Here is a 10,927-nt window from a genome sequence, read left to right as displayed (position 1 = left end):
ACTCCTTTTTAATGCCTCTATGTGACCAAAATTGCCATTTTTACAGACTTTTTCTCCTACTCAGAAGCTTCAATTTCGACCAATTTCAGGTAATAAAATGACTCTAAACACACTTATTTTAGTTCCAAAGGTGATAATTCACATGCAATAGTCATTTACAGTCAAAATATTTAACATTAAAAAATTACCATTTCTGACCATCTGGAGAACGTTCGACAGGTCACGGGTCATCGTTTTTCATAAAAAAATTGATTTTTTGGTCTGTAGAAAAATTGATTCAAAATGTCATTTGGATTGTGCCTCATGTTGAATAACTACTTTTTAAAGCCTCAATGTGACCAAAATTGCCATTTTTACAGACTTTTTCTCCTACTCAGAAGCTTCTATTTCAACCAATTTCAGGCATAAAAATGACTCTAAACACACCTATTTTAGTTCCAAAAGTGATAATTCACATGCAATAGTCATTTACAGTTAAAATATTTTACATTAAAAAATTACCATTTCTGACCATCTGGAGAAAGTTCGACAGGTCACGGGTCATGGTTTTTCATCAGAAAATTAATTTTTTGGACTGTAGAAAAGTTGATTCAAAATGTCATTTGGATTGTGCCTCATGTTGAATAACTACTTTTTAAAGCCTCAATGTGACCAAAATTGCCATTTTTACAGACTTTTTCTCCTACTCAGAAGCTTCTATTTCGACCAATTTCAGGCATTAAAATGACTCTAAACACACTTATTTTAGTTCCAAAAGTGATAATTCACATGCAATAGTCATTTACAGTCAAAATATTTAACATAAAAAAATTACCATTTCTGACCATCTGGAGAACGTTCGACAGGTCACGGGTCATCGTTTTTCATAAAAAAATTGATTTTTTGGTCTGTAGAAAAATTGATTCAAAATGTCATTTGGATTGTGCCTCATGTTGAATAACTACTTTTTAAAGCCTCAATGTGACCAAAATTGCCATTTTTACAGACTTTTTCTCCTACTCAGAAGCTTCTATTTCAACCAATTTCAGGCATAAAAATGACTCTAAACACACCTATTTTAGTTCCAAAAGTGATAATTCACATGCAATAGTCATTTACAGTTAAAATATTTTACATTAAAAAATTACCATTTCTGACCATCTGGAGAAAGTTCGACAGGTCACGGGTCATCGTGTTTCATCAGAAAATTGATTTTTTGGACTGTAGAAAAATTGATTCAAAATGTCATTTGGATTATACCTCATGTTGAATAACTACTTTTTAAAGCCTCAATGTGACCAAAATTGCCATTTTTACAGACTTTTTCTCCTACTCAGAAGCTTCAATTTCGACCAATTTCAGGTAATAAAATGACTCTAAACACACTTATTTTAGTTCCAAAAGTGATAATTCACATGCAATAGGCATTAAAGTCAAAATATTTTACATTAAAAAATTACCATTTCTGACCATCTGGAGAAAGTGCGACAAGTCACGGGTCATGGTTTTTCATCAAAAAATTAATTTTTTGGACTGTAGAAAAACTGATTCAAAATGTCATTTGGATTGTGCCTCATGTTGAATAACTACTTTTTAAAGCCTCAATGTGGCCAAAATTGCCATTTTTACAGACTTTTTCTCCTACTCAGAAGCTTCTATTTCGACCAATTTCAGGCATTAAAATGACTCTAAACACACTTATTTTAGTTCCAAAAGTGATAATGCACATGCAATAGTCATTTACAGTCAAAATATTTAACATTAAAAAATTACCATTTCTGACCAACTGGAGAAAGTTCGACAGGTCACGGGTGATCGTTTTTCATCAGAAAATGGATTTTTTGGACTGTAGAAAAATTGATTCAAAATGTCATTTGGATTATGCCTCATGTTGAATAACTATTTGTTAAAGCCTCAATGTGACCAAAATTGCCATTTTTACAGACTTTTTCTCCTACTCAGAAGCTACTATTTCGACCAATTTCAGGCATAAAAATGACTCTAAAAACACTTATTTTAGTTCCAAAAGTGATAATTCACATGCAATAGTCATTTACAGTCAAAAAATTAAACATTAAAAAACTACCATTTCTGACCATCTGGAGAATATTCGACAGGTCACGGGTCATCATTTTTCATCATAAAATAGATTTTTTGGAATGAAGAAAAATTGATTTAAAATGTCAATTGGATTGTGCCTCATGTTGAATACCTACTTTTTAAAGCCTCAATGTGACCAAAATTGCCATTTTTACAGACTTTTTCTCCTACTCAGAAGCTTCTATTTCGACCAATTTCAGGCATTAAAATGACTCTAAACTCACTTATTTTAGTTTCAAAAGTGATAATGCACATGCAATAGTCATTTACAGTCAAAATATTTAACATTAAAAAATTACCATTTCTGACATCTGGAGAAAGTTCGACAGGTCACGGGTCATCGTTTTTCATCAGAAAATGGATTTTTTGGACTGTAGAAAAATTGATTCAAAATGTAATTTGGATTACGCCTCATGTTGAATAACTCCTTTTTAATGCCTCTATGTGACCAAAATTGCCATTTTTACAGACTTTTTCTCCTACTCAGAAGCTTCAATTTCGACCAATTTCACGTAATAAAATGACTCTAAACACACTTATTTTAGTTCCAAAGGTGATAATTCACATGCAATAGTCATTTACAGTCAAAATATTTAACATTAAAAAATTAACATTTCTGACCATCTGGAGAATATTCGACAGGTCACGGGTCATCGTTTTTCATCAGAAAATTGATTTTTTGGAATGAAGGAAAATTGATTCTAAATGTCATTTGGATTGTGCCTCGTGTTGAATAACTACTTTTTAAAGCCTCAATGTGACCAAAATTGCCATTTTTACAGACTTTTTCTCCTACTCAGAAGCTTCTATTTCGACCAATTTCAGGCATTAAAATGACTCTAAACACACTTATTTTAGTTTCAAAAGTGATAATTCACATGCAATAGTCATTTACAGTCAAAATATTTAACATTAAAAAATTACCATTTATGACCATCTGGAGAAAGTTCGACAGGTCACGGATCATCGTTTTTCATCAGAAAATTGATTTTTTGGACTGTAGAAAAATTGATTCATAATGTCATTTGGATTGTGCCTCATGTTGAATAACTAATTTTTAAAGCCTCAATGTGATCAAAATTGCTGTTTTTTCAGTCTTCTTCTCCTTCTCAGAAGCTTCTATTTCGACCAATTTCAGGCATTAAAATGACTCTAAACACACTTATTTAAGTTCCAAAAGTGACAATTCACATGCAATAGTCATTTACAGTCAAAATATGTAACAAAAAAATTACCATTTCTGACCATCTGGAGAACGTTCGACAGGTCACGGGTCATCGTTTTTCATCAGAAAATTGATTTTTTGGTCTGTAGAAAAATTGATTCGAAATGTCGTATTGATTGTGCCTCATGTTGAATAAACTACTTTTTAAAGCCTCAATGTGACCAAAATTGCCATTTTTACAGACTTTTTCTCCTACTCAGAAGCTTCTATTTCGACCAATTTCAGGCATTAAAATGACTCTAAAAACACTTATTTTATTTGAAAAAAATTGATAATTCACATGCAATAGTCATTTACAGTCAAAAAATTAAACATTAAAAAATTACCATTTCTGACCATCTGGAGAAAGTTCGACAGGTCACGGTTGATCGTTTTTCATCCGAAAATTGATTTTTTGGACTGTAGAAAAATTGATTCAAAATGTCATTTGGATTATGCCTCATGTTGAATAACTATTTGTTAAAGCCTCAATGTGACCAAAATTGCCATTTTTACAGACTTTTTCTCCTACTCAGAAGCTACTATTTCGACCAATTTCAGGCATAAAAATGACTCTAAAAACACTTATTTTAGTTCCAAAAGTGATAATTCACATGCAATAGTCATTTACAGTCAAAAAAGTAAACATTAAAAAATTACCATTTCTGACCATCTGGAGAATATTCGACAGGTCACGGGTCATCGTTTTTCATCAGAAAATAGATTTTTTGGAATGAAGAAAAATTGATTCAAAATGACAATTGGATTGTGCCTCATGTTGAATACCTACTTTTTAAAGCCTCAATGTGACCAAAATTGCCATTTTTACAGACTTTTTCTCCTACTCGGAATCTTCTATTTCGACCAATTTCAGGCATTAAAATGACTCTAAACACACTTATTTTATTTCCAAAAGTGATAATTCACATGCAATAGTCATTTACAGCCAAAATATTTCACATTAAAAAATTACCATTTCTGACCAAAATGTCATTTGGATTGTGCCTCATGTTGAATAGTTATACTTTTTAAAGCCTCAATGTGACCAAAATTGCCATTTTTACAGACTTTTTCTCCTACTCAGAAGCTTCTATTTCGACCAATTTCAGGCATTAAAATGACTCTAAACACACTTATTTTAGTTCCAAAAGTGATAATTCACATGCAATAGTCATTTACAGTCAAAATATTTAACATTAAAAAATTACCATTTCTGACCATCTGGAGAACGTTCGACAGGTCACGGGTCATCGTTTTTCATAAAAAAATTGATTTTTTGGTCTGTAGAAAAATTGATTCAAAATGTCATTTGGATTGTGCCTCATGTTGAATAACTACTTTTTAAAGCCTCAATGTGACCAAAATTGCCATTTTTACAGACTTTTTCTCCTACTCAGAAGCTTCTATTTCAACCAATTTCAGGCATAAAAATGACTCTAAACACACCTATTTTAGTTCCAAAAGTGATAATTCACATGCAATAGTCATTTACAGTTAAAATATTTTACATTAAAAAATTACCATTTCTGACCATCTGGAGAAAGTTCGACAGGTCACGGGTCATCGTTTTTCATCAGAAAATTGATTTTTTGGACTGTAGAAAAATTGATTCAAAATGTCATTTGGATTATACCTCATGTTGAATAACTACTTTTTAAAGCCTCAATGTGACCAAAATTGCCATTTTTACAGACTTTTTCTCCTACTCAGAAGCTTCAATTTCGACCAATTTCAGGTAATAAAATGACTCTAAACACACTTATTTTAGTTCCAAAAGTGATAATTCACATGCAATAGGCATTAAAGTCAAAATATTTTACATTAAAAAATTACCATTTCTGACCATCTGGAGAAAGTGCGACAAGTCACGGGTCATGGTTTTTCATCAAAAAATTAATTTTTTGGACTGTAGAAAAATTGATTCAAAATGTCATTTGGATTGTGCCTCATGTTGAATAACTACTTTTTAAAGCCTCAATGTGGCCAAAATTGCCATTTTTACAGACTTTTTCTCCTACTCAGAAGCTTCTATTTCGACCAATTTCAGGCATTAAAATGACTCTAAACACACTTATTTTAGTTCCAAAAGTGATAATGCACATGCAATAGTCATTTACAGTCAAAATATTTAACATTAAAAAATTACCATTTCTGACCAACTGGAGAAAGTTCGACAGGTCACGGGTGATCGTTTTTCATCAGAAAATGGATTTTTTGGACTGTAGAAAAATTGATTCAAAATGTCATTTGGATTATGCCTCATGTTGAATAACTATTTGTTAAAGCCTCAATGTGACCAAAATTGCCATTTTTACAGACTTTTTCTCCTACTCAGAAGCTACTATTTCGACCAATTTCAGGCATAAAAATGACTCTAAAAACACTTATTTTAGTTCCAAAAGTGATAATTCACATGCAATAGTCATTTACAGTCAAAAAATTAAACATTAAAAAATTACCATTTCTGACCATCTGGAGAATATTCGACAGGTCACGGGTCATCATTTTTCATCATAAAATAGATTTTTTGGAATGAAGAAAATTTGATTTAAAATGTCAATTGGATTGTGCCTCATGTTGAATACCTACTTTTTAAAGCCTCAATGTGACCAAAATTGCCATTTTTACAGACTTTTTCTCCTACTCAGAAGCTTCTATTTCGACCAATTTCAGGCATTAAAATGACTCTAAACTCACTTATTTTAGTTTCAAAAGTGATAATGCACATGCAATAGTCATTTACAGTCAAAATATTTAACATTAAAAAATTACCATTTCTGACATCTAGAGAAAGTTCGACAGGTCACGGGTCATCGTTTTTCATCAGAAAATGGATTTTTTGGACTGTAGAAAAATTGATTCAAAATGTAATTTGGATTACGCCTCATGTTGAATAACTCCTTTTTAATGCCTCTATGTGACCAAAATTGCCATTTTTACAGACTTTTTCTCCTACTCAGAAGCTTCAATTTCGACCAATTTCAGGTAATAAAATGACTCTAAACACACTTATTTTAGTTCCAAAGGTGATAATTCACATGCAATAGTCATTTACAGTCAAAATATTTAACATTAAAAAATTAACATTTCTGACCATCTGGAGAATATTCGACAGGTCACGGGTCATCGTTTTTCATCAGAAAATTGATTTTTTGGAATGAAGGAAAATTGATTCTAAATGTCATTTGGATTGTGCCTCGTGTTGAATAACTACTTTTTAAAGCCTCAATGTGACCAAAATTGCCATTTTTACAGACTTTTTCTCCTACTCAGAAGCTTCTATTTCGACCAATTTCAGGCATTAAAATGACTCTAAACACACTTATTTTAGTTTCAAAAGGGATAATTCACATGCAATAGTCATTTACAGTCAAAATATTTAACATTAAAAAATTACCATTTATGACCATCTGGAGAAAGTTCGACAGGTCACGGATCATCGTTTTTCATCAGAAAATTGATTTTTTGGACTGTAGAAAAATTGATTCATAATGTCATTTGGATTGTGCCTCATGTTGAATAACTAATTTTTAAAGCCTCAATGTGATCAAAATTGCCGTTTTTTCAGTCTTCTTCTCAGAAGCTTCTATTTCGACCAATTTCAGGCATTAAAATGACTCTAAACACACTTATTTAAGTTCCAAAAGTGACAATTCACATGCAATAGTCATTTACAGTCAAAATATGTAACAAAAAAATTACCATTTCTGACCATCTGGAGAACGTTCGACAGGTCACGGGTCATCGTTTTTCATCAGAAAATTGATTTTTTGCTCTGTAGAAAAATTGATTCAAAATGTCGTATTGATTGTGCCTCATGTTGAATAAACTACTTTTTAAAGCCTCAATGTGACCAAAATTGCCATTTTTAACAGACTTTTTCTCCTACTCAGAAGCTTCTATTTCGACCAATTTTAGGCATTAAAATGACTCTAAAAATACTTATTTTATTTGAAAAAAATTGATAATTCACATGCAATAGTCATTTACAGTCAAAAAATTAAACATAAAAAAATTACCATTTCTGACCATCTGGGGAAAGTTCGACAGGTCACGGTTGATCGTTTTTCATCAGAAAATGGATTTTTTGGACTGTAGAAAAATTGATTCAAAATGTCATTTGGATTATGCCTCATGTTGAATAACTATTTGTTAAAGCCTCAATGTGACCAAAATTGCCATTTTTACAGACTTTTTCTCCTACTCAGAAGCTACTATTTCGACCAATTTCAGGCATAAAAATTACTCTAAAAACACTTATTATAGTTCCAAAAGTGATAATTCACATGCAATAGTCATTTACAGTCAAAAAATTTAACATTAAAAAATTACCATTTCTGACCAACTGGAGAAAGTTCGACAGGTCACGGGTGATCGTTTTTCATCAGAAAATGGATTTTTTGGACTGTAGAAACATTTATTCAAAATGTCATTTGGATTATGCCTCATGTTGAATAACTATTTGTTAAAGCCTCAATGTGACCAAAATTGCCATTTTTACAGACTTTTTCTCCTACTCAGAAGCTACTATTTCGACCAATTTCAGGCATAAAAATGACTCTAAAAACACTTATTTTAGTTCCAAAAGTGATAATTCACATGCAATAGTCATTTACAGCCAAAAAATTAAACATTAAAAAATTACCATTTCTGACCATCTGGAGAATATTCGACAGGTCACGAGTCATCGTTTTTCATCAGAAAATAGATTTTTTGGAATGAAGAAAAATTGATTTAAAATGTCAATTGGATTGTGCCTCATGTTGAATACCTACTTTTTAAAGCCTCAATGTGACCAAAATTGCCATTTTTACAGACTTTTTCTCCTACTCAGAAGCTTTCTATTTCGACCAATTTTCAGGCATTAAAATGACTCTAAACTCACTTATTTTAGTTCCAAAAGTGATAATGCACATGCAATAGTCATTTACAGTCAAAATATTTAACATTAAAAAATTACCATTTCTGACATCTGGAGAAAGTTCGACAGGTCACGGGTCATCGTTTTTCATCAGAAAATGGATTTTTTGGACTGTAGAAAAATTGATTCAAAATGTAATTTGGATTACGCCTCATGTTGAATAACTCCTTTTTAATGCCTCTATGTGACCAAAATTGCCATTTTTACAGACTTTTTCTCCTACTCAGAAGCTTCAATTTCGACCAATTTCAGGTAATAAAATGACTCTAAACACACTTATTTTAGTTCCAAAGGTGATAATTCACATGCAATAGTCATTTACAGTCAAAATATTTAACATTAAAAAATTAACATTTCTGACCATCTGGAGAATATTCGACAGGTCACGGGTCATCGTTTTTCATCAGAAAATTGATTTTTTGGAATGAAGGAAAATTGATTCTAAATGTCATTTGGATTGTGCCTCGTGTTGAATAACTACTTTTTAAAGCCTCAATGTGACCAAAATTGCCATTTTTACAGACTTTTTCTCCTACTCAGAAGCTTCTATTTCGACCAATTTCAGGCATTAAAATGACTCTAAACACACTTATTTTAGTTTCAAAAGGGATAATTCACATGCAATAGTCATTTACAGTCAAAATATTTAACATTAAAAAATTACCATTTATGACCATCTGGAGAAAGTTCGACAGGTCACGGATCATCGTTTTTCATCAGAAAATTGATTTTTTGGACTGTAGAAAAATTGATTCATAATGTCATTTGGATTGTGCCTCATGTTGAATAACTAATTTTTAAAGCCTCAATGTGATCAAAATTGCCGTTTTTTCAGTCTTCTTCTCCTTCTCAGAAGCTTCTATTTCGACCAATTTCAGGCATTAAAATGACTCTAAACACACTTATTTAAGTTCCAAAAGTGACAATTCACATGCAATAGTCATTTACAGTCAAAATATGTAACAAAAAAATTACCATTTCTGACCATCTGGAGAACGTTCGACAGGTCACGGGTCATCGTTTTTCATCAGAAAATTGATTTTTTGGTCTGTAGAAAAATTGATTCGAAATGTCGTATTGATTGTGCCTCATGTTGAATAAACTACTTTTTAAAGCCTCAATGTGACCAAAATTGCCATTTTTACAGACTTTTTCTCCTACTCAGAAGCTTCTATTTCGACCAATTTCAGGCATTAAAATGACTCTAAAAACACTTATTTTATTTGAAAAAAATTGATAATTCACATGCAATAGTCATTTACAGTCAAAAAATTAAACATTAAAAAATTACCATTTCTGACCATCTGGAGAAAGTTCGACAGGTCACGGTTGATCGTTTTTCATCCGAAAATTGATTTTTTGGACTGTAGAAAAATTGATTCAAAATGTCATTTGGATTATGCCTCATGTTGAATAACTATTTGTTAAAGCCTCAATGTGACCAAAATTGCCATTTTTACAGACTTTTTCTCCTACTCAGAAGCTACTATTTCGACCAATTTCAGGCATAAAAATGACTCTAAAAACACTTATTTTAGTTCCAAAAGTGATAATTCACATGCAATAGTCATTTACAGTCAAAAAAGTAAACATTAAAAAATTACCATTTCTGACCATCTGGAGAATATTCGACAGGTCACGGGTCATCGTTTTTCATCAGAAAATAGATTTTTTGGAATGAAGAAAAATTGATTCAAAATGACAATTGGATTGTGCCTCATGTTGAATACCTACTTTTTAAAGCCTCAATGTGACCAAAATTGCCATTTTTACAGACTTTTTCTCCTACTCGGAATCTTCTATTTCGACCAATTTCAGGCATTAAAATGACTCTAAACACACTTATTTTATTTCCAAAAGTGATAATTCACATGCAATAGTCATTTACAGCCAAAATATTTCACATTAAAAAATTACCATTTCTGACCAAAATGTCATTTGGATTGTGCCTCATGTTGAATAGTTATACTTTTTAAAGCCTCAATGTGACCAAAATTGCCATTTTTACAGACTTTTTCTCCTACTCAGAAGCTTCTATTTCGACCAATTTCAGGCATTAAAATGACTCTAAACACACTTATTTTAGTTCCAAAAGTGATAATTCACATGCAATAGTCATTTACAGTCAAAATATTTAACATTAAAAAATTACCATTTCTGACCATCTGGAGAACGTTCGACAGGTCACGGGTCATCGTTTTTCATAAAAAAATTGATTTTTTGGTCTGTAGAAAAATTGATTCAAAATGTCATTTGGATTGTGCCTCATGTTGAATAACTACTTTTTAAAGCCTCAATGTGACCAAAATTGCCATTTTTACAGACTTTTTCTCCTACTCAGAAGCTTCTATTTCAACCAATTTCAGGCATAAAAATGACTCTAAACACACCTATTTTAGTTCCAAAAGTGATAATTCACATGCAATAGTCATTTACAGTTAAAATATTTTACATTAAAAAATTACCATTTCTGACCATCTGGAGAAAGTTCGACAGGTCACGGGTCATCGTTTTTCATCAGAAAATTGATTTTTTGGACTGTAGAAAAATTGATTCAAAATGTCATTTGGATTATACCTCATGTTGAATAACTACTTTTTAAAGCCTCAATGTGACCAAAATTGCCATTTTTACAGACTTTTTCTCCTACTCAGAAGCTTCAATTTCGACCAATTTCAGGTAATAAAATGACTCTAAACACACTTATTTTAGTTCCAAAAGTG

This window comes from Triturus cristatus, chromosome 2_1 (assembly GCF_964204655.1).
Source record: "Triturus cristatus chromosome 2_1, aTriCri1.1, whole genome shotgun sequence".
Taxonomy (NCBI): domain Eukaryota; kingdom Metazoa; phylum Chordata; class Amphibia; order Caudata; family Salamandridae; genus Triturus; species Triturus cristatus.
The sequence above is the reverse complement of the archived record's forward strand: the minus strand, read 5'-3'. Positions refer to the sequence as shown.